Source organism: Hypanus sabinus, chromosome 5 (assembly GCF_030144855.1).
Source record: "Hypanus sabinus isolate sHypSab1 chromosome 5, sHypSab1.hap1, whole genome shotgun sequence".
Lineage (NCBI taxonomy): Eukaryota > Metazoa > Chordata > Chondrichthyes > Myliobatiformes > Dasyatidae > Hypanus > Hypanus sabinus.
Window position 1 is genome coordinate 46,575,504 of NC_082710.1, and position 27,095 is coordinate 46,602,598.

The 27,095-nt window shown below is 39.8% G+C and overlaps 1 protein-coding gene across 2 annotated transcripts in view; it reads right to left on the reverse strand.

Moving 5' to 3' along the window:
* The window catches only part of LOC132394129 (semaphorin-4D-like), a 161,335-nt gene that overhangs the window by 66,071 nt on the left and 68,169 nt on the right, over positions 1-27,095 (reverse strand). Inside the window, exons 1-2 of one of the 2 annotated variants that reach the window (XM_059969900.1) lie at positions 16,425-16,517; positions 15,661-15,839 (exon numbers count right to left, since the gene is read on the reverse strand). The gene's annotated coding sequence lies outside the window, so the exon portion shown is untranslated. Of the gene's footprint in view, positions 1-15,660; positions 15,840-16,424; positions 16,518-27,095 lie in introns of those variants that run through there. The other variant, XM_059969899.1, reaches the window with a different exon arrangement.

The window sequence follows — 27,095 nt, forward strand, 5'->3', positions numbered from 1 at the left end:
ACTACAAGAAAAATACTGAACAAGAATGGTGTTCGGGGAAACCATTGCTCACCCCCCTCAAAAAAACATCGTTGCACATTTGCAAAAGACCACCAGGACGTTCCACAACAATTCTGGGACAACGTCTTTGGACAGATGAGAGAAAAGTTTAACTTTTTAGCAGAAATGCACATTGCTATGTTTGGAGGGCAGAAGAGCACTGCACACCAACACCCAAACCTCAACCCAACTGTGAAGCAAGGTGGAAGGAGCATCATGGTTTGGGGCTCCTGCTTTGCATCCTCAGGGCTTGTACAGCTTGTAATTTTTCAGGGAACAATGAATTCAAAATCAACAGAATGGTTTAAAAAGAAGAAAATTTGTGTTTTGGAATGGCCAAGTCAGAGTCCAGATCCTAACCCAATTGAGATACTGTGGCACAACCTGAAGATGGCTATTCATGCAACGTGTTGAAAGTTCAAAACACATTTATGTCACCATATGCAACCCTGAAATTAGTTTTCTAATAGTAAATCCAAGAAACAGAAAAGAATCAATGAAAGACAGCATCCAACAGGATGGTCCATCAATGTGCAAAAGACAAAAGAAAAAAAAAATAATAAGCAAGCAAACAATAAATATCGAGAACATGAGATGAAGAGTCATTGAAAGGGAGTCCATAGGTTGCAGGAACAATTCAGTGATGGGGCAAGTGAAGTTACCCCTTCTGGTTTAAGATCCTGATGGTTGAGGGCTAATAAATGTTCCTGCATCATTGAGCGCATCATTGGAGCCTCCCTGCCCTCTATTGTGGACCTGTACTCTTCCAGGTTGAAGAAGAGGGCGGGGAACATCATAAAGGACTCCTTCCATCCTGCGCACGGACTGTTTGAACTGCTTCCGTCTGGTAGGCGCTTCAGATCCCTCCAGACTAAGACCAATAGGCACTGGGGAAGTTTTTTCCCAACTGCGGTCACTTTGCTGAACAGCTAACTGCTGGTTAACTGTCGGCTAATTATTACTTGGATTGCACTACCTGTATGTATAATCTATATTTTCATTTATATTTATCATTATTATTGTTATGAGCAGAGAGACAACATCTGCTGGAAGTAAATTCCTTGTATGTGTACAGGTACTTGGTGATTAAAGTCTGATTCTGATTCTGATTCTGAACCTGGTGGTGTGGGAACTACAAACTTCAAAACAACAAGCTACTGCAAATACCGCATGTAATGGGGGGGGGGGGGAAACACAGAAAGTAAGCTGTGTAGACCTAAGTTCACCTTTACGTGCAGCAGATGTGACAAGATCTGGTGTAGGCTGCAGTAATCAAAGCTCTCCATAAGGCTGAAGATGCTCTCTGGGGCACAAATTCAAAGTGTCCGCAAACTCAAGAGATCACAAGATGAGATCTGCACTACAGCAAGCAAATAGTATGAACAGGATAACTTGAGCTCCCTATTCATGTTATTTCTGTAATGAAAGGAAAGAGTGGGGGCAACCCAGACAACATTAAAACAATGTCACAATCAAATTCAACCTTTCTCTCAATCTAAATGGGCATAAATGCACAGATAAAGAGTCACAAACCTTTTAGCCAAATGGACGATTTGGCTGAGAAGACTGCAGAAATTGCAGTCAGCACTGGGCATGTTGAAAGACTCTGGGCAAAGGATTACCTGCAAAGAAGGTTGATGGACACTGTTTCTAGGTACTTAGACTGACCCTATGTATACGTAGACAGACGACACAGTTTAAAATGCCCAGGTTTTACGATACTGATAAAAAGACCAGAAGGACAATATTTTAACCTTCGATTCAATCAAACATTTATTCATAAAATTGGGATGCAACTGTGACTCGCTTCCTGCATCATCATACCTGATGTCATCTAGTCAGTAAAGATTGTGAACCACAGGATCAACTTGTGATGATGTGTTCACTGCACTGTCCAACGGAACCCTATATGGCCACAATTAAGGACTCATATTATCACAGGAACTGTCAACTGCATTGAGTTTTACCATTTCTAAGAAAGAAATTCAAAGTTTTTTGTTCCAGTCATTGACTAAAACCGATGCTAACTGTATGCAGAAGTTGACATTTTGGCAACTAGGACTAAAATATCCAAAATCTTAGTCAACCTTTTTGCTTTGCAAATTAAAGAGCTAGACCACGTTACATACACAGAGCTTCACTAGACTCACATTTAGAATCCTCAATACCTCTCCTTCGCTGCACATCAGAATCAGGTTGAATCTCACTGCCATATGTCAAGAAGTTTGTTGTTTTGCAGGAGTACATTGCAATACATCATAAAAATTACTATAAATCACAATAAGGAATAAATATATATAAAGTGCAAAAAGCTCTTCCTGAAACGTTGAGTGTCTCTCTTCAGGCTCTTGAATGAAACGTTGAGTGTATCTCTTCACCTCCTTGAAAGGTGGCAACAAGAGTAGAGAAGGTCCCAGGTGATGGGGGTCCTTAAGGATGGATGTTGACTTATTGAGACATTGCCTTTTGAAGGTGTCCTCGGTGCTGGGGAGGCTACTGCCCACGATGAACCTGGCTAAGTTTGCAACTTCCTGCAGCTTTTTCCAATCCTAGGCAGTGGTTCCTCAATACCAGATGGTGATGCAACCAATTAGAATACTTTCCACAGCACAGCTGTAGAAATTTGCATGAGTCTTTGGTGACATACTGTCTCCTCAAACTCTTAATGAAATAAAGCCACTGCTATGTGTTTTTTGTGACTACATTAGTATGTTGGGTCCAGGAGAGATCCTCAGAGATGTTGACACCCAGGAACTTGAAACCGCTCAGCTTTTCCTCTTCTGATCAATTAATGAGGACTGATGTGTGTTCTCTCAATTTCTTCTTCTGAAGTCCACAATCAGTTCCTCAATCTTACTGCATTGAGTACAAGGTTGTAGTTGCAACACCACCCAACCAGCTAATAGTCACACTACTGTACACCTCTTGGTTTAGGATGTGGGGAAGGGAAATGCCAGGGGGCAAGGAATCAAAAAAAAAACAACTTAATTACCAGTATCTTCTGGGGTTCATCAAATTTCATACAAATTATTCTCTGACAATTAAGATACTTCAGTTATCTTTGATGGAATCCATCTTACCTCAACAAGCCAAATGTGTTAAACATATTCAATCAAAAATATTGAATATTTCTCCAATTTCAACAGGAAATGACAAAGTCAAATAAGGCAAGTTACCACCAGAATAAATTGAACTGAATTGACGTTATTTCTTATATCCTTCACATACATGAGTAAAAATCTTTACCTAACATCTCCTTCTAAATGTGCAATATTAAGTTTATAGAAATTTGTAATAAATACAACAGGACAGTCAATATAGCATAGAAATACAAATGTATTAGCATGAATTAATCATTCTGATGGCCTAGTGGAAGAAGCTGTCCTGGAGCCTGTTGTTCCTGGCTTTTATGCTCCACTACCATTTCCTGGATGGGCAGCTGAAACGGTTTGTGGTTGTGGTGACTTGGGTCCCCAAAGATCTTTCGGCCCCTTTTTATGCACCTGTCACTGTAAGTGTCCTCAATAGTGGGAAGTTCACAACTACAGATGCACTGGGCTGTCCGCAGCACTCTCTGCAGAGTCCTGCGATTGAGGGAAATACAGTTCCCATACCAGCTAGTGATACAGCCAGTCAGGATGCTCTCAATTGTGCCCTTGTAGGAAATCCTTAGAATTTGGGGACTCATGCCAAACTTCTTCAACCGTCTGAGGTGAAAGAGGTGCTGTTGTGCTTTTTTCACCACACTGCTGGGATGTACAGACCACATGAAATCCTCAGTGATATGTATACTGAGAAACGTAAAGCTGTTCACCCTCTCAACCCCAGATCTTTTGATGTCAATAAGGGTTAGCTTTTCTCCATTCTTCCTGTAGCCCACAACCAACTCCTTTCTTTTTGCAACATTTTATTGAGAGGTTGTTTTCTTGACACCACTGTGTCAGAGAGATGACTTCTCTGTAGGCTGCCTCATTGTTATTTGAGATCGGGCCAATCAATGTAGAGTCGTCAGCAAATTTAACCAGCAGATTGGAGCTGTGGGTGGCAATGCATCATGGTATACAGAGAGTAAAGAAGGGGGCTTAGGAAACAATCCTGAGGGGCACCTGTGTTGAGGGTCAGAGGGACAGAGGTGAGGGAGCCCACTCTTACCACCTGCTGGCGATCTGACAGGAAGTCCAGGATCCAGCTGCACAAGGCAGGGTGAAGGCCAAAGTCTCTGAACTTCTTGTTGAGCCTGGAGGGAATTCTAGTGTTGAATGCTGATCTGTACCCCAAGAACAGCATTCTCACATAAGCATCCTTTTGCAAATTTTGGATGATGGAAAAAGAATATCTTTTACTGATTATTGGGATGTGGAAGAATTTGCGCAAGAACTCTCAAATATTTGTGAACCACAGCCAAAGATTTAAAAGTGAAACAGATTAAAGATGAAGACAGGGACAGTGAATGGAGTTGATGGATGTTTAAGGACAGAAGAATATTTAAATATATTCTTAATTATATGATACAGGGGGAGAAAAGTAAAAATTTGAGAAATATTAATCAAGAGTAGTGCTATTATTTTTTCTTCTCTTATATAAACTTTTTTATGTTACGGGGGAGCTGGGGGAACTTCGGATCGATTGCTACAGGATTCACGTGTGTAATCATGGCGACTGCCATGACCCGCACAACGGGGGGGGGGGGTAATGTTGTGTTTTTTCTTTATTCACATTAGTAGGGGGGTATTTTGTTATTTTTTTTCTTTATAATCTATTTTTCTTTAATCTTTCTTTCTTTGCCTGGACAAACGGGGGGGGGGAGACACATAGCAACACTGAGAATTTTTTAAAAAAGTTGAAAAGTTAGGTATTACTATAGACTGGAGTAACCCTGTTAAAAATAATGACTAATTTACTGCATTTTTAAAGTTTTAATGTTAATGGACTTAATGGACCGGTGAAAAGAAAAAGAATTTTAACATACATTAAGAAAATGAAAATAGATATAGCTTTTAGCTGCATTCCATTTGAAAAAATTACTTACAATTTAAGAGATAAATATGAAATATTTCTGAAAATTTGGCACCCTTATTTACAAAAGATAGGATTAAATATATAGGTGCTCTGAAGATAAAATTGTTGGTTATTTGGGGAAAGAAATAAATATATATACCAAAGCTATTATGAACTTCATGGAGCATGTGGAGATCTTCTGATATCCAGGCACTCTTTCATTCTTTCTTTCTTTCTTTTTCTCTTTCTACAGGGACATGTTAGGGGGGAGGGGGAAAAGTTGATAATTTTTTTTTCCTTCTGTAACCATTTGAAAATTCAATAAAAAAAAATTATTAAAAAGGAAGCAGTGACCGTAATACAATTGAATTCATACTGCAACTTGAGAGGGAGAAGCACAAGTCACGTGTATTAGTATTGCAATGGGATAAAGGGAACTACATAGACATAAGAGAGGAGCTCGCCCAGGTGGATTTAGATCATGGAATTGATGGTTTTGTGGCAAAGTTTGCGGATAATACGAAGGTAGTTGGTGGGGTAAGTTGTGCTGAAGAAGCAACGCAATAACAGCAGGACTTAGACAAATTGGAAGAACAGGCAAAAAAGTGGCAGATGGAATACATAATAGATGGAAATATATAATAGTGCGTTTTGGTAAGGGGAACAATAGTGCAGACTATTATCTAAATAGGGAGAAAATTCAAATGTCAGAGGTGCAAAAGTCCTCATGTAAGACTCACAGAAGGATAATTTACAGGTTGAGTCTGTGGTAAAGGCAGTAAATCAACGTTGACATTTACCGTAGATTCCGGACTACAGAGCGCACCTGATTAAAAGCCGCACGCTCTAATTTTAGAAAGAAAATCAATTTTGTACTTGTATAAGCCGCACCGGATTTTAAGCCGCAGGTGTCCCACGTTGTAATATGAGATATTTACACAGAAAGATATTACACGTGAGGATTTTTTAACTTTTAATTAAATCCGTATGGTAACATAAACAAATACATATTGCAAATGCTTTTTTTCGAACAGTGCCTGTAACACAGCTACTTTTAAATATACATACGTATCGGTAACACACAAATTACGTTGCGTATACTTTTTTACTGAACAGTGCACGAACAACATTCCAATATCTCCTAACGACTGGTAAAAAAAATATATATACTGCAGTCTCTTCGTTGTCGCTCTCACTTGAGCGCACGCGGTCCTCTTCATCACGCAGCAGTCCAGCCTTTCGAAACCCGCTGGTGATGGTGGATGTTGTGACACGGCTCCACGCATTTAGGATCCACTGGCAGACTTGAGTTAAAGATGCTCTTCGCATGCGTCCTGTTTTGGTAAAGGATTTCTCGCCGCTAGTCATCCAAGCCTCCCACTCAAAGCGCAGCGCCACTTTAAATGCCCGGTTCACACTGATGTCCAGTGGCTGCAAATACTTCGTGGTGCCCCCAGGAATCACAGCTGGTATTGAGTTTGTACTCTTTATGGCAGCTTTCACTGAACTTTCATTGTCAGCCGCTTAAAAAATCACCATCGGTGGAAGCTTTAGTCCGGATGCTGTGCAGCTCAGAACACAAGTAAAATGCGTTCTCTCATGGCCACTTGTTTTCAGTGTGATGGACGAGTCACCTCTTTTATTAACAGTCCGAGTGAGAGGCAGGTCAAACGTCAAAGGTACTTCATCCATATTTATGATATCATCTGGCCCGATGGAATTCTCCGCTATCTTTGTTTGAGTGAATGTGTGGAAGTTAGCAAGTTTTTCCTCGTGGTGTCGGGAGGGAGCTGCTGACACAGAGTCGTGCGTATCCTGACGGACAGGCCTTTTCGTCTCATAAATCTAAAACACCACGATGGCCCACCTCTAAAATCTTCGATTTTCATTTTGGTGGCGATTGCTTTAGCCTTCAGTCTGATCTGCACGGTGGAAACACCGCGGCCGTCTGCTCTCTGTGTGTTAACCCAGTCTTCAAGAAAGTTTTCAAGTTCGGGCCATCTGCTATGATTACCTCTGAAAGCTTTTGTCGTCTTTTTTGCATTGACTCAGTTCTTCACGCTGGCGTCTCCACCGTCTCACCATTGATTCATTTATGCCAAGATTATGTGCAGCAGCTCGATTTCCTTCTTCAACCGCCAGATTGATCGCCTTTAACCTAAAAGCTGCATCATATGCTTTTCTTCGAGTGTTTTCCATGTTGATGAGGGTGAGTACAAATGACTGATTTACAATAATTTAATTGTGAAAGTGCACTTGATTTATCGTACAATTTCATTGGACCTCTGTGAACTACTCATCAATTTGATTGGTCTACTGTTACGAGGCAAAATGTTTTTGGGGGCATGAAAAAAAAACATGCATTAGCCGCACCGTAGTATAGGCCGCAGTGTTGCCGCAGAGTTCGAAGCGTGGGAAAAAAAGTAGCGGCTTATAGTCCGGAATTTACGGTACTTCAAGGGGAATAGAATATAAAAGGAGGTAATGCTAAGGCTTTTTAAGTTACTGGTCAAGCTGAGAGTATTGTCAACAGTTTTGGGCCCCATATCTCAGAAAGGATGTGTTGTCATCAGACAGAGTCCAGAGGAAGTTCACTAGATGATTCTGGGAATGAAGGGATTAACGTACGAGGAGCATTTAGCAGCTTTGGGCCTGACATCACTGGAATTTAGAAGAATGTGGAGGAATCTCATTGAAACCTACCGAGTGTCGGAAGGACCAGATAAGGTGGATGTGAAGAGGATGTTTCCTGTGGTGGGGTATCCAGAACTAGAGTGCACAGCCTCAAAATTGAGAAACAATCTTTTAGAACAGAGATAAGGAGGAATTTTTTTTTTAGCCAGAGGATAGTGAATTCGTGGAATGCTCTGCCACAGACTGCAGTGGAAGCCAAGTCTGTGGGTTATTTAAAACAGTCATCAAAGGATATGGCGAGAAGGCAGGTAGATGGAGTTGACTGGGATCTGGGATGGTGGAGCAAACTTAATGGGTGAATGGTCTAATTCTGCTCCCATATTTTATGGGGAGTGGAATGCATAGAAGCTACTATGATCAGTAATGTAATAAATGTATTAATGTAATAAAATAAATCTCAAGCTGGGGTATTAACAAAAGTAAGACTAACTCAAAATTGAACACTGAAACACAATTGTATTAAAGTCACTGAAAGTACTGGCATAATTAGCACTTTTAAAAAACAGAATAGTGAAAGCAGAAGCTGTAAATTAAAAATAGAAGAGGAAATCAACATTAAATAATATCTGCAGAAAGAACAGACAAGTTAACACGTACAACAAGCTGGAGGAACTCAGCAGGTCAGGCAGCATCCGTGCAGTCAACGTTTCGGGCCGATACCCTTCATCAGGCAAGTTAATACTTCAGGTTATAAATCTGAAATCTTTTTATGAATAGTCTGCAGCCAAACAATCAATTTGTCTACCTCACAAATGCTGACTGACCTATGTATAAGTGCAAGCCTCTCTTTTACTATGACTGCTTTTATTTTCATTATAATGTGACATTAAAACCAGTTTAGAAATAAGTACTTCCAGAAATGATCTGATGCTGAGAAAACATCACTGACATCAAACATTTTGGACACTGCTGACATATGAAAATCAAAGACAACTCCACACCATGGAAAAGAATCGAATTATCAATCTAAATTCTCACCCACACTTAATGAACAGAAGGTCGATGGACTTCCTGGCAACAGTGCAAAAGCCACAAAGCAGTTATGCTGGAACTGATGACCATGATATCCACGAGAGGTAAATGTACTGCTACCTGAGAGAATGACAAAAGACCCAAAACAAGATTCAACAAGAGCAACACACACAAAATGCTGGAGGAACTAATCAGAGCAGGCAGCACCCACAGAAAAGAGTGAACAGTCAATATTTCAGGTTGAGGTCCTTCTTCAGGACAACACATTATTATAAAATTACTTTAAACAAATATATATCATTTAAAAATCAAAAAACTTTTACAGTAGAGAACTTGAACCAATCTTTTATGCATCATCATATTCCACATCAGGTTCTAATGCAAGAGCCAACTTTGGTAAAATTTACCACAGTAGGTAAATGGCACTCATAGCATCCATCTAGAATAACTGATCACAGCATTACTGACGCAATAGAAAGCATCATGTTGAATAGGATTCATACTTGGGATGCTTGATAAAAACTTGAAAAACAAAAGCAAACAAAGTTCACAACATCTTGAATTCATTCATGCTCTGAACAATGAAATGGCATTTACTAGCTCAGTAACATTGAAATGTGCAAAACTGCAACCAGAACTTGCTCCACACATGCAAGTGTCAACTGTAGACCTGAAGTTCAAAGTCCAAACAAATTCAAATGCAGTTTGGATGGCTGACAAAGATTGCTTCTTTGACTTGCTGCCCCCAAAAACTCATTAACTCTATGTTTCCCAGCAAATGCACCCAGATTGTTTAAAAGTTTCTTTCAATTAAAAATTTTACTTGAGAATTTAAGTTTGCATTTTGACAGGAAGTCACTACAATGAACAATGCTCACTGGTTGACATCACTATGTGTGGCCTGTTAGTATGTACCTCAAAATGTACTTCAACGATCCGACAGTTTTTTTGTACTATATAATTAGATCTATTTATAGTTAGTTCAGAGCAGTTTAGAAAATGTATCGTCATCTACCGGATCAATCAAGCTGCACTGCTGCACAATTCAACAATGGGAAAATTACAGCCCTATCTATCCTGCAGTCTAATCAGGCCTTTACCACTGTTCATTAAAGGTTTTATCTACCACATATTAATTAAACAGCATCAGTGCCTTTCAATGCCAGGTAAAGGTGCACTCCAGCCAATTATTTTAAACGATGCCCAAGACAAGATGCAAGATGGATGGCAGTACATTTTGAAAGATGTCTAACAAAAATTGACATCATTGCAAATATATAAACATCAAGCAATGCACTATTTTTGCAACTGAGCACCAACTGGAACTGAATACAAGAAACCCAAACCCTTACTATATGTGAGAGTAAGTTATCTTTGCCCAGAAGTAAGGGTAGGACAAGTAGCCCCTTGAGTTTGTTCCACCACCAAACGCGACAGAATATAAAATGGTACAGCATAGTACAGGCCATTTGCCCGAATTTTAACCTACCCCTGATTAATCTAACCCTTCCCTCTCAGATATCATGTGCCTACAGAAAAGTCTCTTAAATATCCCTAATATATCTGCCTCTACCACCATACCCGGCAATGCACTCAGTGCACTTGCCATGCTCTGTGTAAAATACCCATGACATCTCCCACCCCACCCCCATACTTCCTCCAATGACTTTAAAATCACATCCTCTCCTATTAGCCATTGCTGCACTGGGAAAATAGCATTGGCTGTCTGCCCCATCTATGCTTCTTGTAATTTATTTTCCTCTATCAAGTCATCCCTTACCCTCTTTTACTCCAAAGAGAAAGCAGGTAATATTTAAAATAATTTCATAGGTTTTCTTTTCACCTATATTCCTCATCAGCAAGCAATTTCAGAAGTAAAATTAACAACTGCCCTTCATTAATCGCTAAGTGCAGAAGATTTAGTGATAGGGTCCACTAATTTAATTTTTGCTCATCAGCCAGAGTTCAGTGAGTACAAATGCCAAAATTTAATCTGATACTCCAGAACAGTTCTTTAAAACTACTGTCATTTTAAAGGTACAGGCTCTCAGGAGAGGCAATAACTAGGGTTTATCCTCTGAATGCCGAATACTTTGCAGTGCCTCTTTGAAGTTAAATAGAGCTGAAAACTCTGTACAGTTCCTCTTCAAAGTGAATAACATAATTGCCAAAATTTAAATCAATGGCACTTTCCCACTCATTTAATCTTTTAATACCTTGGTATAATTCAACTTTATTCAACATTTGGCTTTGAGTAATAACACAAAGATGTCTTCCCAAATGTATGTAGAAAAGGAAACAAAAGTAACCTTCAGAGAAACCACTGAGAAATAATCACAATGGCCCTTCTCTGCAACAAAATCAAAACAAAGCATTATCAAATTTAGTGAAGGACATTCTTTTGCTTTATCTCCCCATGTACAGTTAAAAAAACTGAATTTTTATCAACAGATAAATGTCAAATGTTAACATGTAACATATTCTCTGTCCAAAAAAAAAGAAAAAAGTGTTAAGTCTGCAATTATCTTTGAACTAGTAACTGCAAACTGTATAAACTCTCTTCAACACAAAGGAGTAATGGGTGCATGGAACACCCTGCCGGGGTGGTAGAGAAGGCGGATGCATTAGGGGCATCAAAGAAACTCTTAGATACTATCTGACATGATGAATCTTCCAGTATTTTGTGTGGGGGGGGGGGGGTTCTGCTTCAGATTTCCAACATCTGCAGTTATTTTCGATTCTTCTCCTAAAGTGCCCGTCAGTAAACCGATGGCATATGTTGTGGTGTCGGCAAGGAGATCATGCAAAGTTGCTGCACCTCCTTATTTTAAATAGACAATTTCTATTAACCAAAGTGAAGCATGAGAAACGATCACATGGACTAGGCACTGTCACTAGCACTATGAAAGAGAATAGCAGATTCTGGAAATGACAAAAACACAGAGAGCCATCAATAGTGGGTGGGCAGGTGTGGCTGATATTCCATAATACATAGTAAGTGGCCTTTGTTATAGAGAGAAAATTGAGTAAAGCTCTGGCAAACAAGATGTGTTCTTGGCCCAGGAATAGCTATAGCTCAATATTCTAATCTTGAACTACTTGCTCCATAGGTTCTGCTTTCACAGTTAAGAAATTTCTGCAGCATTCACCAGAAAACACAAATTAAACACATTATAGATAATTTTTCTAAGAAAGCACACAAGAAAATAGTCCAAAGTGACCAAACTGGTCATAGTGTTGCTAAACTGTAATGATTAGGGTTGCGCTGGTTGGTTCAAGAAATAAATGGTTGAAGGGACTTGGACTTGGTGGTGTGGGACTCCTACCACCTGCATGATGACAGCTGCAAGAAGATGGCTTGGCCCAGGTGGATCTTTGGTGATGGATGTTGCCTTCTTGGGAAAAGAAACACACCTCCTATAAATATTGCTAATGGTAGGAAGGGATGTGCCTGTGAAGCCTTGGGCTTATATACATTTCTGCAGTCGGGACACTTTCTACAACACATCTGTAGAAATTTCACAGAATGTTTGGCGACAAGCCAAACCATCTTAACCTCCCAAAAAGTTAAAGACTCTGCTGTACATCCCTTGTGACAGCATCTATAGTCTTTGCCCTGGACAGGTCATCTGATATGTTAAATCCGAGGAATTTAAAGCTGCTGACTTGCTCCACCACTGATGCCTGCCGCATGATCACTCTCCTTCCCCTTCTCGAAGTCAACAAGCAACTCTTTAGTTTCAATGACGCAAGTTGTTGTTGTTGCCGACTATTTTCTAAACGGGGAGATATCCAAAAATCCGAGATGCAAAGCGACTTGGGAGTAATTGTGCAGAACACTCTAAAGGTTAACTTGCAGGTAGATTCGGTGGTGAGGAAGAAAATGCAATGTTAGCATTCATTTCAAGAGGTCTAGAGTATAACAGCAGTGATGTGATGCTGAGGCTTTATAAGGCACAGGTGAGGCCTCACCTGGAGTATTGTGAACAATTTTGGGCTTCTCATCTAAGAAAAGATGTGCAGAGTTCAGAGGAGGTTCACAAGGATAATTCCAGGAATGGAAGTTTTATCATATAAGGAACATTTGATAGCTCTGGGTTTGTACTCGCTGGAATTGAGAAGAATGAAGGGAAATCTTGTTGACATTTTTCATTGTTGAAAGGCCTAGGCAGAGTAGATGTGGAAAGGATGTTTTCATGGTGGGGGAGTCTAGGACAAGAGGGCACAGCCTCATGTTACATCCACAGTAGACTGGATAATTTTGAAAACGCCGGTTTCGTGTAAAAATGATAGGCATCCACACTATGCATTTTTGAAAATATCTCTATCCACATTGAAATGGAGATTTCGGCGAATCTCCTTCTACTGGCCATGCACAGGACACATCTACCGAAAACAAGTGACATGTTTGGTGTCGAATCTCGCCGTAAAAGTGCGTGTTTGTGTAGTTACAGACTAGAAAAACTTAAATGACGGGCAGCTGTTGGCTCTCGCGCAGGAGAACTCAAAACTAAAAAAAACATACTGGGGCGTACGGAGGCAACCAACAGGGAGTTCACTGACAGACTGACCCAGCTGACGACTAACATTGAAAAACTGACTAACCCTATTGCATTTATAAAGCACCTTGTTAAATGTATAAAACATGTCTGTATTAGTGTTACCTTGTATTTCCATACAATGTTACATTAGGCTGTTACACATCTATTATCAGAGAAGTACTTGCATAAATAGGTAAACCACCTTCATACAAGCAAGGACAGAAAACAGGGCAAAGTGAGTATACTTATTTATTCAGTCAGTTATGGATCAAAGTATTTGGTGAGTAAATTTCTAACTCTTCTGGCTTCAGTCTCGTTGCCGTCTGTTCTGAAATTGTTAGGTTGCGTTCAAGAAAACAATGAAATAGCACGCTGCCGTCTGACAGTGTTTTCAAAAGTCTCCGGTTACCCCATCCACACTGATCTGCCCGAGCAGCGTTTTCAAAAATATCCACCTTGGAAAGCGTTTTTGAAAAGCTCCGGTTTCAGGAGACAAAAACGCTATTTTAGTGTGGATGGAGGGTAAAAACGAAGAGAAAAAGCTTCTGTTACAGATTTATCCGGCGTAGTGTGGATGTAGCCTAAGGATAGAGAGGTGTCCATTTAAAACAGAGACGCAGAAAAAAAATTCTTTAGCCAGAGGGTAGTGAATTAGTGGAATTTATTAACCACAGGCAGCTGTAGAGGCCAGGTCGTTGAGTGTACTTAAGGCAAGGCTTCATTGGTTCTTGATTGGACACGGCATCAAAGGTTATGCGGAGAGGCCAGGGAGTGGGACTGAGGTGGGGAAAAAAGGATCAGCCATGATTGAAAGGTGGAGCAGATTAGATGGGCCAAATGGCCCAGTTCTGCTTCCATGTCTTTTTAAGAACCTATTAACTTCATATATCCAATGACTTGGCCTTCACAAATATCTATGGCAATGAATTCCACAGTTTTACTACCCTCTGGCTAAAGAAATTCCTCTTCATCTTTGTTCTAAAGGGACATACTGCTATGGCTCTTCCTTCAGTTCCAAGGCTCTCCCACTGTTGGAAATGCCCACTGATCCCTAGTCTCTCCCACTGTTGGAAACATCCTCCCCAATCCATTCTATCTAGGCCTTTCAATATTTTGTAAGGTTCAATGTGATCTCCCCTTCATCTTCTAAACTCCAGCGAGAATAGGGCCACAGCCAAACACTCAAGGGTTAACCCTTTCATTCCCTGAAGGTACAGAGGCTCAGACTGTGAGCTTCATGAAGAGTTTGGATGAGATGGTTGTGTTGAATGCCAAGCTGCAGCCAATGAACAGCAGCCTGATGGACAAGTTCCTGTCCTCCAGGTGCCTGAGAAACCGCATCTGTTGTGGTGGAATGCAAATTAAAGCAGAACCAGGTAATCTCTGAAACAGGAGTTGATTTGCACCATTACTAACCTCTTAACGTACTTCATTACAATTTAACACAAGCACTATTAGACTGAGGCAGGTCATCATGACTCTTGTGGACACCAATATGAAAGATGCAGGAATCTCAATCCAAGGAAGCAAGCCGTTGACTATATCTGTGAATACTCCAGCTAATTGGTCCGCACAGATCTATAGCTCTGAGCCAGTTACGCTATCTGGACGAGGTGGGTTAGACCTCTTGGAGGATGCTCAGATGCTAGTCTCAGAGACTGGGACTACAGGGTCATCCAGAGATGCAGGTCAGTTTCAAGAAATCTCAAGAGAAAAGGAGGGGCAAATACATTCAAGCAACCTATTGTTTTGATGCAATTTTTCATGAAGTTGTTAAATGTGCATAAGAATTGAAACCATTTTAGTAATACAATATCAAACTTGATTGATCTTCATTTAATCTTAAAGAAAAATTGACATTTTTCTTTCCTGACCCAGAGCAAGACAAAAGTCAACCATATACAACCACATACAATAAAAAAGCCCTTGTTATATAGCTTCACTGCAAGAAATAACCACATTACTAAAACCTGATGCATTCTAGTTCAATGCTGGCTTCAGATTAGTTTGCTTGCACCATTGTGCAATTTAAAACCACCAGAAACAACATCTATTTTAATCCCCTGCTAATTTTCTCCAAAGTAACTTTAAATCCTCAAGACTGACAGAGAAACAACATGAAAGATAAGACTGACTGGATGAAACTGTTCTAAAACTTTCAACAGGAAAAAGCAACAGAGGGAATGAAGTGAGGTTATAGTGACTGAGGAGAAGCCAAAGCTTTGATATCTGTGATGGAGCCAGGAGTTAAGTTACACAAAAGAAGCCAAGACAAATTATGCTGGAGGCAGGAGGGCAAGACAAGTAATGTATCTGCAGGTAAATTGATTAAATAGAATAAACTGAGCTAAAACTTGAAACTACAAGATGGAAGCCTGAGCAAAGAAACAGTCCAGCATAGAAGAGAGGCACTTACCTTTTAGGAACAATCTTTTACATGAGTAGAGATCAGTCAACAGAAGGCAGCAGGAAGAGGTATGGAATCAAATCACACGCGGGAGCTCAACAAGAGCAAACCCAAGGATGTCAACTCCTGACAGGATGGAGCAGGATGTGTTGCAGAAGTGAACGGATCTTTGGCAAATTCAATGGACACTGCAAGAAAAGTTACAGAAAACATTCTAATGAATTTGTAATTTGTTCAACAGCTTGTGTGATAGTACTATTTCTTTTGTTAACATTTTCTGGGGGTGATATTGTATTCCTTTTAAGGCTATAAATTCAGATTCACAAAAATCAAATTGTTTCGCTTGTAGTTTTAGCAACAGATGCATTGTGTTTAAATAATTTACCCAAGAGTTTGTTTATTTTGAAATCACACTTTAAAATACAGTCCAAAGCAGTAACAGTAGGGTCTCGGCCCAAAACGTCAACAGCGCTTCCCCTATAGATGCTGCCTAGCCCGCCGTGTTCCACCAGCATTTTGTGTGTGTTGTTGTTTGAATTTCCAGCATCTGCAGATTTCCTCGTGTTTGCACCGTAATATTGTGAGCTGGATCAAAATAGATTATTTTGCTAAGCACAGATAACAGGATTAAGGTGGTAAATCAAGATTTTTGGAAGTAGCTTGTTTTAGTAAATCCATTGCTGGTATGCAATCCATACTTTGCCATGCAGAATCCTCTAACAGAGTAAGATGAATAGACAGAAGTTAAAAGTGGCAGGAAAGACAAAACTTACCACCAAATGCTTCCTGAAGTTAAAATATCTTCAATTGCGACAGCCTAGTAAACAGCATCTTAAGCAGTAATGCCCCAACTCAGTGCAAAACTAAGATTTAACAAGATTTGGAAAATACCTTACACACAATATGTGAACCTTTGTAACACAGAAGTTCATCTAAGGTTAGGTTTCACTCTTACATCATGGTGATCCACTCTCCTTAATGAATCAGGCAATCAATAGCAGTGAAACAGAATGCCTACTGTGCAGAGGATGGAACCAAAGATGACAATTCCTTGATAGTCTTGTAATACTAACAAGCTGTCACAGAAATCCAACAGGCAATTGCAGGACAAAAGCCATGACTGCAAACAATAAAAACCTTTGACCCAAAACATAAGCTAGGCTTCTTTTTTCAGAGATGCTGTCTGGCTTGTTGGGTGCTTTCGGCATTTTCTGTTTTCACTACAAACATTTTGGCTGAACTTTGAGAGATAAAAAAAATGGATACAAAGATAACAAGAAAATGTAGCTATCATATTGGAGGTAAAAAAAAAGTTACTTTTCCATGATTGGGTGACAATCAATGTGACAATACAAAGGTAGTGGAAACACCAAAAGAAATGGCTGATACAACTAGATGACTCTAATGTACATGTGTGCTATATTTGTGCACAATATTGCACAAGAGCACCTTACTGAAATGAGTAAACTGATGTTAGAGACTTGTACATTGAGTAAGCAGACGTGCATGGTCAGAGTCTAAGCCCTAATCCGTTATTGACCTGTTCATTTATGATTAGGAGAAAACAGACCTTACAGTTTGTGTTGTTTGTAGCTATGATTTTTGTACTGCAATTCCCCGTTGAATTTCCGTTGACAGCTTGTTTGTGTTATCAAGGATCATGGCATTGCCATCTTCTGTTCCATCCTCGGCACAGTAAGCATTCTGTTTTACTGCTATTGATTACCAGTTACATTAAGAACGCAAACTTTGGGAAAGGCAAACTACTCTCAGAAGTTTCCTCTCAATGAAGGGAGACATTGAAATACTCAGGCCCGCTCAAGTCCAACATAAATAGTGGGAGGAGAGCACTACCACCCAATCTACCCACACATGTAACCATCAAGCAACTCTTGCCCATGTGTAGCAGTGTTTACAGACCCTACGTTGGCTTCATCAACCCCCTCAAAACCTACAGACCCAGAGTGAGAACAAGTCATACATGAGGATCTCCCTATGAAAAACCTACAATCACAAAAGCATGTAAACAAAGCCAGCTTTTCTAATCTGGATTCAGAGAAGAAATGCTATACTAAATGCAAGTTATTTCATTACAAGTTTTCAAAGCCTTAACAATTCAGGCTGATCAAAAAAAAGCAATGTTGCTTCTTTAAGATCATTCATTGCAAAGTTGGTCCAAAGGCTAAAATGTGTTAAAAGTAGGATGATGCATGATCCATCCTTCACTCAAGGTATTAGATTTATAAATATAAGAACTTGTTAGGTTAATGTATTGTAGAATAAACCAAATTTCACTTTGATAAGAAGATTTATAAAACTACTTGATTATGACAACACTGCAGAACAGTGGCTCCCAAACAGTGGTTACCACTCCCTTGGCTCCCAGATCACATCCTCGGGGCACCCCTCTCCTTTTCCAGCCATTACATAAAAACTATAAAGAATTTTGATTAATGGATGCACGGTGAAGGAAAATAGGAACCACACATTCAAAGCAATGACAATAATTGCAAAAAAAAATTCAAATACATTTAAAGCTGAAAATAAAATTATTTCTTTAGTTATAGCAAAACCAATTTTCATCAACATTTTTAGAGCATAGATTAGTAATCCAACTATTCATTATGTCATTACACTTTTAACTTTCAATGAAATGGATGGGCTTGATGCAGTGATACCAGCTTCTCAACATCAGGCTGAATGTGACTCTGAAGGAGTCCCAGATCTCCACGTTCAGTAATTTGCAGTCTGTTTAGTTGCTTTGAAAGAAATAAGGTGACTGCACTGAAAACACACTCCACTAAATATGATGTTGGAAAGGCAATAAAGAACATCTTGACCTTTTCCTACAATGCAGGATAGTGTTCAGAGATTTCTTTCAAATGTTTTGATACGATTTCAGCTCAAAATCATTTACAGTGAGATCGGTTCTTCCGCCATCCTTCCTGTTAATTTCTCATTAGAAGTGTTCAGGAATGGATTTATGTCCCAACCTGGACTTTGGATCAAGAGAAGATCCTGATATCTAATATGTCTTTATGCAGCTCACCCAGGTGGGCACATTATACTTGACGATATTTTTTCTTTCTCTTCAACCTCTGAGAAGCTCAGAAATTGGAAAAGGTCGTGACAGCCAATGTTGCACTTTAAAAGAGTTAATTTATACAGAATAGTGGAGATGACGGACTTGACTTTGATAAAATTCACATTTCCATTCAACTGAAGATTGATTCCTTTAAACTTTGCAGATGTTTCTGACAAATCAGCAATGCCATGCCTAATATTCTGGAGTTGATTCTGGAATAAAACATTTGAGTCTTCTAAGAATTTTATCACAGTTTCAAAAAGTGCATAAAATTGTCTCAGGCAGTTTCTGTTTGTAAACCATCTGACGTCTGTGTGCAACAGCAAGCGTTCAACCTGCTCACCAGTCTCTATACAAAGCTCTCAAAACAATTGAGAATTGAGTGCACGGGACCTGATTTTATTTACCACTGTGATAACAGTATTTAATGATTTGCGCTGCCAATCACTTGTTTTTTTTTAAAAAAACTAGATGTTGTCTGTGAATTACAGAGTTTTTTCAAGAAGGCAATAACCCCATGGTGGCATCCTGCCTCGGATGGTGCCCCATCAGTTGCACAAGCAAGAAGGCTGATGAGCAGAATGTCCTTCTCTTTGAAAAACTGTTCAATAACCCAAGATATAGGCTCACCCTTCGTCTCTGTTTCTAGACCCCTTGCAAGTAACAATTCAAACCATGCTTTCATCTTTTATAAAGCCAACAGAACCAAGATGCAGAGATCTGTCGCCAGCAAAGTTGACTCAACCAACCACAGAGCAAATTCTTCTATTTTAAGTATGCTGCACATTCTCAGACATTTCATCTAATTGTCTTTGAACAGAGCTGTGGCTGAGCAGAATCACTTACGCAAAACCGCCCTTGCTAGTAGTATTAGCTCCTCTGCCATTGTATGAGGCTTTCCAGATTTAGAAATGGAGCAGTGAAATGTTGTACAAAGCATGCAAACCATCACTGTTTTATTGTGATGTGCAGGCAAACTTGTTTTGAAGTGTTTTCCATTTCTGAAAGTCTTCTTGAAGTGACTGTAGATTAGCTCAATTCTTGTATGCTTTATCAGAGTGAATTCTCTTCAAATGTTCAAGGTACCTGGCAAGTTTCAATGCCTCATTTGAAAAATCATTTTCACACAGCCGACATATTGGCTGCTGTTGGTTACTGGTGCTGGTATAAATCCATTTAAAATTTGATATTGTCATTTTAAAAAAATTGGATAGGTATATGGACAGGAAAGGAATGGAGGGTTATGGGCTGAGTGCAGGTCAGTGGGACTAGGTGAGAGTAAGCGTTCGGCACGGACTGGAAGGGCTGAGATGGCCTGTTTCCGTGCTGTAATTGTTATATGGTTAATAATGCACAGGCCAGGTCCAGTAAAAAAAAATAACTTCTTCAGTCCAGATCTCTCATGATATGGCAATAGACAAGATAGCGCCTGCGTACAACGTTCCTTCAATCAACATCTAAATAGATCATGAAATCATACATTTCACTTCTTTTATGGCTTTTGCATTTGTTTTTCACCTTCGAAGTGATTCAGGAACTGTTGGACCCTGTGATTTACACTTTGGAGATCATTTGGGTGTCCCTGCAGACTCCCAACAGGATTCCAGGAGGCACAGGGGGCAAGCTTGGGGGGGCTGCAGGACAGGCTCAAGCTGATGTTCAACTCCATTTCGCCAATTAAAGGTGGAGATTGAAACATCGAGCAAATGCGGAAGTTTGGAGACTGTTTGGATGTTCTAGTGCACTGCTGCCTCTGAGAGGATTGTGGGAGACAAGCGGCAGCGTGCACGAACTTCATGGTGAGAAGGCAGCGGGACAGGGCGAGAGTCATTGTTCAACTCCAATTCACCAATTAAACCTTCCTTTGTTTGCTAATCAAAGTGACGAGGAAGATTGAACCATTGAGATGAATGTGGAAGGTGAGCACTGACTGCCTGCCTTGTGATCGCTGCAGATCGCTCTGCAATCCGAGAGGGACAGCCTACTGTTCGGAAAATGTTACCCAGGTTTTTCCGAGTTTTGGATATGGACTTTGACCTTAGACCTTCTCCCCCAGTCTTATAGTTTTTTTATATTCTGTGGTTTTCACCTGATCTTTCTAGTTTTATTGTGCAAGGGTGGGGTATTTGGGGGCCAATGTGTTTGTCCCATTTTTTTGTGCTGGGGTGGGGTTTAGAGGAGGTTGATTGTGCTGCCGTTCTTTTCTTTCCTGGTTTCATGGCTATCCAGAGAAGAATTCCAGAGATGTACTTTGATAATAAATGAACCTTTGAAACTCAGAAGTGTCAGATTGCTTTTCAACTATAATTGGCTTTGAACAAAGTCTAAGAGAACAGTGGGTTAGCAAGGGTGGGGTGACTGCACTCAATTACGAGGCACTGAGGATCAAATGCTTATAATAAATAATTAATTTCTTGAAACTAAACCTGTAATTCCCCCAATTGTCCCCCTTGTTACCAAGACAGCCTCCTCCCTTTTAAGTGACATAGGATCAAAAGGTGAAGAATCTTTGTGAGTAGAGTTGTGTTAAGAAACTGCAAGGGTAAAAAGACCCTAATGAGAATTATATAGAGGCTCTGAACAGTAGCCACAAAGTGGAGTACACATTAGTGAAGCCTCCATCGTTCAGGGTCAACTTATGGAGGTAGTTGAAGACATTGTGGAGGCATCAGTGGTGATCTTTCAAGAATCACTAAACGCTGAAATGTTTCTAGAGGACTGAAAAGTCATAAATGGGATTCTATTCTTTAAGAAGGGACAGAGGCAAAAGACAAAGAATTATAAACCAGTTAACCCAACATCTTCGTGGGCAAGATGTTAGACCCTATTATTAAGGATGAAGTTTCAGAGTACTTGCAGGCACACAGTAAAAGAGGCTGAAGTCAACCTGTTTTCCTCAAGGGGAAATCTTGCCTAATAAATCTGTTGGAATTATTTGAGGAAGTAACAGACAGGATAGACCAAGGAGAATCAGTGGACATTGTTATTTTGATGTTACAAAGCATTTGACAAGGTGCCTGCTAATCAAGTATTACAGGAACAATACTAGCATGGACAAGATTGGCCGACTGACAGGAGGCAGAACGGGAATAAAGGAAGCCCCTTCTGGTTAGCTGCTTGGGTCAACGTTCAGTCCTCTACTTTTCACACTATACGTTAGAGATCTAGATGACAGAATGGATGGCTACATAGCTAAGCTTACAGATGATAGATGATACAAAGACAGATTGGGGGAGGGGGAAGGCAAGTAGAGTTGAGGAAGCAGGGTACCCACAGAATGATAAAAGGGAAGCAAATTCAGAAATCAGAAGTGCAAAAGGACTTGGGAGTCCTTGTGCAGCATTCCCTAAAGGTTAACTTGCAGGTTTTGTTACTATTAAGGAAGGCATATGCAATGTTAGCATTCACTTTGAGAGGACTAGAATATAAAAGCAAGGGTGTAATATGAGGCTTTATAAGGCATTGCTCGGACCATGTTAGGGATATTGTAGGTAGTTTGGGACTCCATGTTTAAGAAAGCATGTGCTGACTTTGGAGAATGTCCAGAAGAGGTTTACAAGAATTATTCCAGGAATGAGAGGGTTAATGTATCAGGAACATTTGATGGCTTTGGACCTGTACTTGTTGAAGTTTGAAGAAGAGGGTTTGGGGTTTGGTCTCATTGAAACCTACCAAATATTGAAATGCCTAAATACAGTGTACATGGAGAGGATGTTTCCAACACTAGCAGAGCCTAGAATCAAAGGCCAATGCCTCAGAGTAGAAGGCCGTCCCTTTTGAACAGTGATAAGGAGAGATTCCTCTTTGCCAGAAGGTGATGAATCTGTGTGATTCACTGCCACACATGGCTGTGGAAGGCAAGTTACTGGGTATATTTTAAGTAGAGGTTGACAGGTTCTTGATAAGTAAGGATGTCAATGGATACAGGCAGAAGGCAGGAGAATGGGGTTGAGAGAAAATATATCAGACATGATGGAATGGTGGAGTGGACACAATGGGCTGAATGGCCTGATTCTTCTCCTATGTCTTAAGATCTACACGCTCAGTTCTAAGGAGGGGTCTCAACACAAAACATTTAGTATCTTGCCTGACTGACTGAGTTCCTTCAGCAGGTTGTATTTTGCTCCAGATTCCACTATTTCCAATCTCATATGTCACTAGAACTTGTGATGTGAGCATAACAACACATGCGTTAAAGACGCCCGACTTCAGAAATATCTACCCGAATTAAACTGCTTCTTTCTACTATGTTTGACTATTATAACATTCAAATTGCTAAGAGGAGAAATTTTACATAGTTATCATAGCTCCCTTTGTAACATTAGATGCTGCCAACACAAGCTTAACTTTAAATTTTAATTTGGTTTCAAGCGAAATTTGCTGGCACTAATTTCAAAGGAGTTTCTCTTCAAGGCAATAAACCTCCAATCTCCACACTGCACACGAGCATGAGAACGAACAAACCTCACCAGTGGCTCATTTCGAGACCACAGGCTTCCTTTTGCTGGAGCTGCTCCTGACCTTTTACTGAAAACCAATCAGAATTTCAAAGGGGTTTAGTATATAGGACACTTCCTTTCTCAGGATATTCCTCGCTTTGATGAGGGCAATCTTACTGTTTGAACAGTCAATGGAAACCAAGTTAATCACGCACATTGCTTTGAGATATCCCGGTTATAAGAAGTTGGCACTAAAAGCAAGTGTATCCATAGAGTAATGGAGCAATGGTAACAGACTCCCTGAAATAGTTCAAATCTCTTATTATTGATGATTGAAATTATAAAATGGGTAAATTGGAAAAGTAAGTGCATCAAACATTCCCTAGCAATTTTTTGGAAATATATGAGTGCTTCTCATGAGTCAGTCTAACCCTTATGATTTCTCTAATAGAAGAGATTGAGAATATATTTCCAGTTCCTGACAACGACATTATCAGAATTTTAAGCTACAAGTTTCAGGAGAAATTGGACATTTTAAAAAATACATTGAGGAGATTAGATGAGATCAAGTGGCTATTTCACTACAATGTACTGAAGCTTAACTGCAAAGCTAAGCAGCCAATGCTTTTGAATTTCAATCTAATCATTTATCCAGAATTTAATTTATTAAATATGGAGCCAGTTTTGATAGCTTAGTTATCAAACTTCAACTAAGCTGAAAAAAAAATCTTTAAGAAAGTTCTAAATTACTATTCTATCTGTAAATTTTGCTGTGGCAGGGCATTTACCAGCCATTTTTTGTTCATTAAACAGCCAATGAACTTTGCCAACAGAGTGAAGTGATATATGGCAGTGAAGGTAACATCTGGGTCGCATGGAAACAAGATGAGGGCGCAATCATAAAAAAGGCACTGGACGAACAGCCAGTCAACAGCAGTTCCAGTTTAAGGTCAGTTAAATTATGAGGCAGAACAAAGGAAGAATGAACATATTCAAAATTAGTAATCCAACAGTAAAGCTTCAGTTTTGCATTAGTTAATTTATAAAGTCAGGAATTTGATTGACAGTAATTAACAAATCCCACAAGGTATATTCGAAGAAATTGTAGGCACAGTTGTTCTATCTACCCACTAACACTATCCCCAATAACCTTGATATATAAAATTCTATTGCTTTGCCTTCAAATACTCAATGACTGAGATGTCACAGCCTAGTTAACAGTGAATTACAATTATTCACCATCTTCCATGTAGAAATTTCTTCCCAATTCAGTCCTGAATTGTTGCCTCCTTATGATAAGACTGGGAACAGCTCGGGCCTACCACCAACCCATCAAGGGTGACGGGTACGCAACAGTACAAGCTGCCTGAGGAAGTGGCGAATGCAGGTACAATTACAACAGGTACATAGAAGGGCTTGGAAGGACTTAGGCCAAGTACCGTATATGCAAATTGGATTAGCATAGAAAGGCATCTTGATCATTATAGGCGTTAGGCCAAAGGACATGTTTCTATGCAGTATAAATCAATTAGTCTATGATTTCCTGCCACAACAATCACCACAGCCTCCCAACCCAAATAGGACCCATTTATTCCTATTGTTCACAGACTAATCAATCCTTAATCTACACAACCTTACAACCCCAGTTTACCTACACCAGTTTTAATGACCCAAGACGAGAAGTCAAAATGGTCATTTAAAAGACCCAATATGACATAAAACAGATTGGTACAGCTCTGCACAGGGCCTTTGGTCCAAGATATTGTACTGACCTTTTAACTTATTCCAAGATCAACCAAACCCTTCCATACCACATAGACCTCCATTTTTCTTTCATCCATGTGCTTATCTAAGGGATTCTTAAATGTCCCTTATATATCTGCTTCCAGCATCAGCCCAACAGTGTGTTTGTTCTGTGCACTAATTTCCTGTGTAAAAATAAAACCTACCTCTTTCCTCCAATCACCTTAAAAATACCCCTCTATTATTAGCTATTGCTGTTACACATCAGTTGGTTACCACTCAAACTAACAAGTTTGCCAAACATAATTTCTTTCATTATTCCATGCCTACTTTGTGTAATCCAATTATTTTCTAAGTGCCCATTTATCACTTCCTTAATGAAAGACTAAACCATTTACCAAACTATGGATGACAGTCTATAGTTCCCTGTTTCACTCTCACTTCTTTATTAAATATTGGGGGTTACACGTGCTACCTTCTGATTCACAGGAACAGTTAAAGAATCTGTTGAAATTTGGAAGGTGACAATTAATATATCCATCATCTCCAAAAGGACTTTTTAAAAACTTCATTAGTTTCCTGTTCTGTTACATTCTGCATTATTTGTTTACTGATTCCATTCCATCCAGAGTCATTTTCAACCTGGATTTTTATGTTAACATCCATGAAAATAGATAAAATCTGTTCAATTTCTCAACCACTAGACTTGCTAAATTCATGGAGTAACAAACATAAAGCACCAGACAGGCCTCTCACCACAACTAAACCATCCAAAAATCTCTCCTTCCAACTACTTTTCTTAGTCTTTGTACTTTTTTTCTACTCACAAACTCTAATGAAGTCAAACTGCCCTCTTCTGTTAACATCAGAGGTATTTGTTTATCAACACCCCCCTGTAGTATAAAGAGAAAATCTGCAGTTGCTGGAAGTCCAAGCAACACCCACAAAATGCTGGAGGAACTCAGCAGGCCAGGTAGCATCTATGAAAAAGAGTACAGTCAATGTTTCAGGCCAAAGCAGCATTTTGTGTGTGTTATTCTAACCAGTCTCTCCAGTTTCTTCTTACTTCTAATGATTTTTACAATCTCTTTTTGTATCTATAGCCCTTGGGAACATTCTCACCACATCTATCCTTTAAGCCATTAATAACAAACTCAAGCAAGGTATCCTTTAAATGTCTTTTAAGGGAGGGATAACAGGTCCATTATTTTAATTATTCCCAATAACTTATCTTTCAGCACTGGCAATCATCACTGGTTAATTATCCAGTAAAAATACATGTTATAACACAACAAACATTACTAAGCATAATTCAAGTGCAGCTCAATTTCAAATTTAATTATCATTCAGTCATACATGAATACAGCCAAAATTAAATTGCATTGCTGTGGGGCCAAGAACATACACAGATATACCAATATACATACACAGTACTGGGGATAAATAGCACATAAGATAACAGTAAACAGTCACATGAAAAATTACGATGTAGCCCAATTACCTGCATTACATGTTCTGCAGATTGATGGCACACGGATGATTGTCAGAAAGATCAAGCCCTCAGCAATTCACAGATGTATGTGCACACGTGATCCACCGTGCTTTCCACCGAGTGAACACTGGAGAGCAGCTCCAACAGGAGGGGTATGCCCTCAGTCCAGCATGGATGCCACCAAACAGTGCCTCTGGCACTTCCTCTCCTGGGTGGCTGCAACAGGCGAGCCAACAGTATGGTACCCAGTCCGCCCTATAACCGAGGCCACGTAGCGTCCATGCCAACAGTCTCGCCATTAAACCAGTGAACCAGACTTGCAGTATTCTACATTACCAATGTCCAACATGGTCTTGCGATCACAACAAAAATATCCAAGACAAGTCACTCACAGTTAGACTGCACACCAACTTCACGCACTGTCTACGACCTTTCTATAGCAGGCAGCTACACAGTCTGTATCAGATCTCCCACTATCAAGTAACTTGCTAATGGGGTAGACCTACAGTACCTGAAGTTCTTAATGTCCAGCAGCATCTTGCAATTGTAAAAAAAAAAGATATTTGAAAAAGACAAAAACACCTTTGGTTGGCTCTGGAGAAGCCAGTGCACCTGAGCATGTCACCATCTTACTGGAAGCTTCAACAGGTTCCTACTAAAAGCTGCGCTGCTTCTGAATTCAATA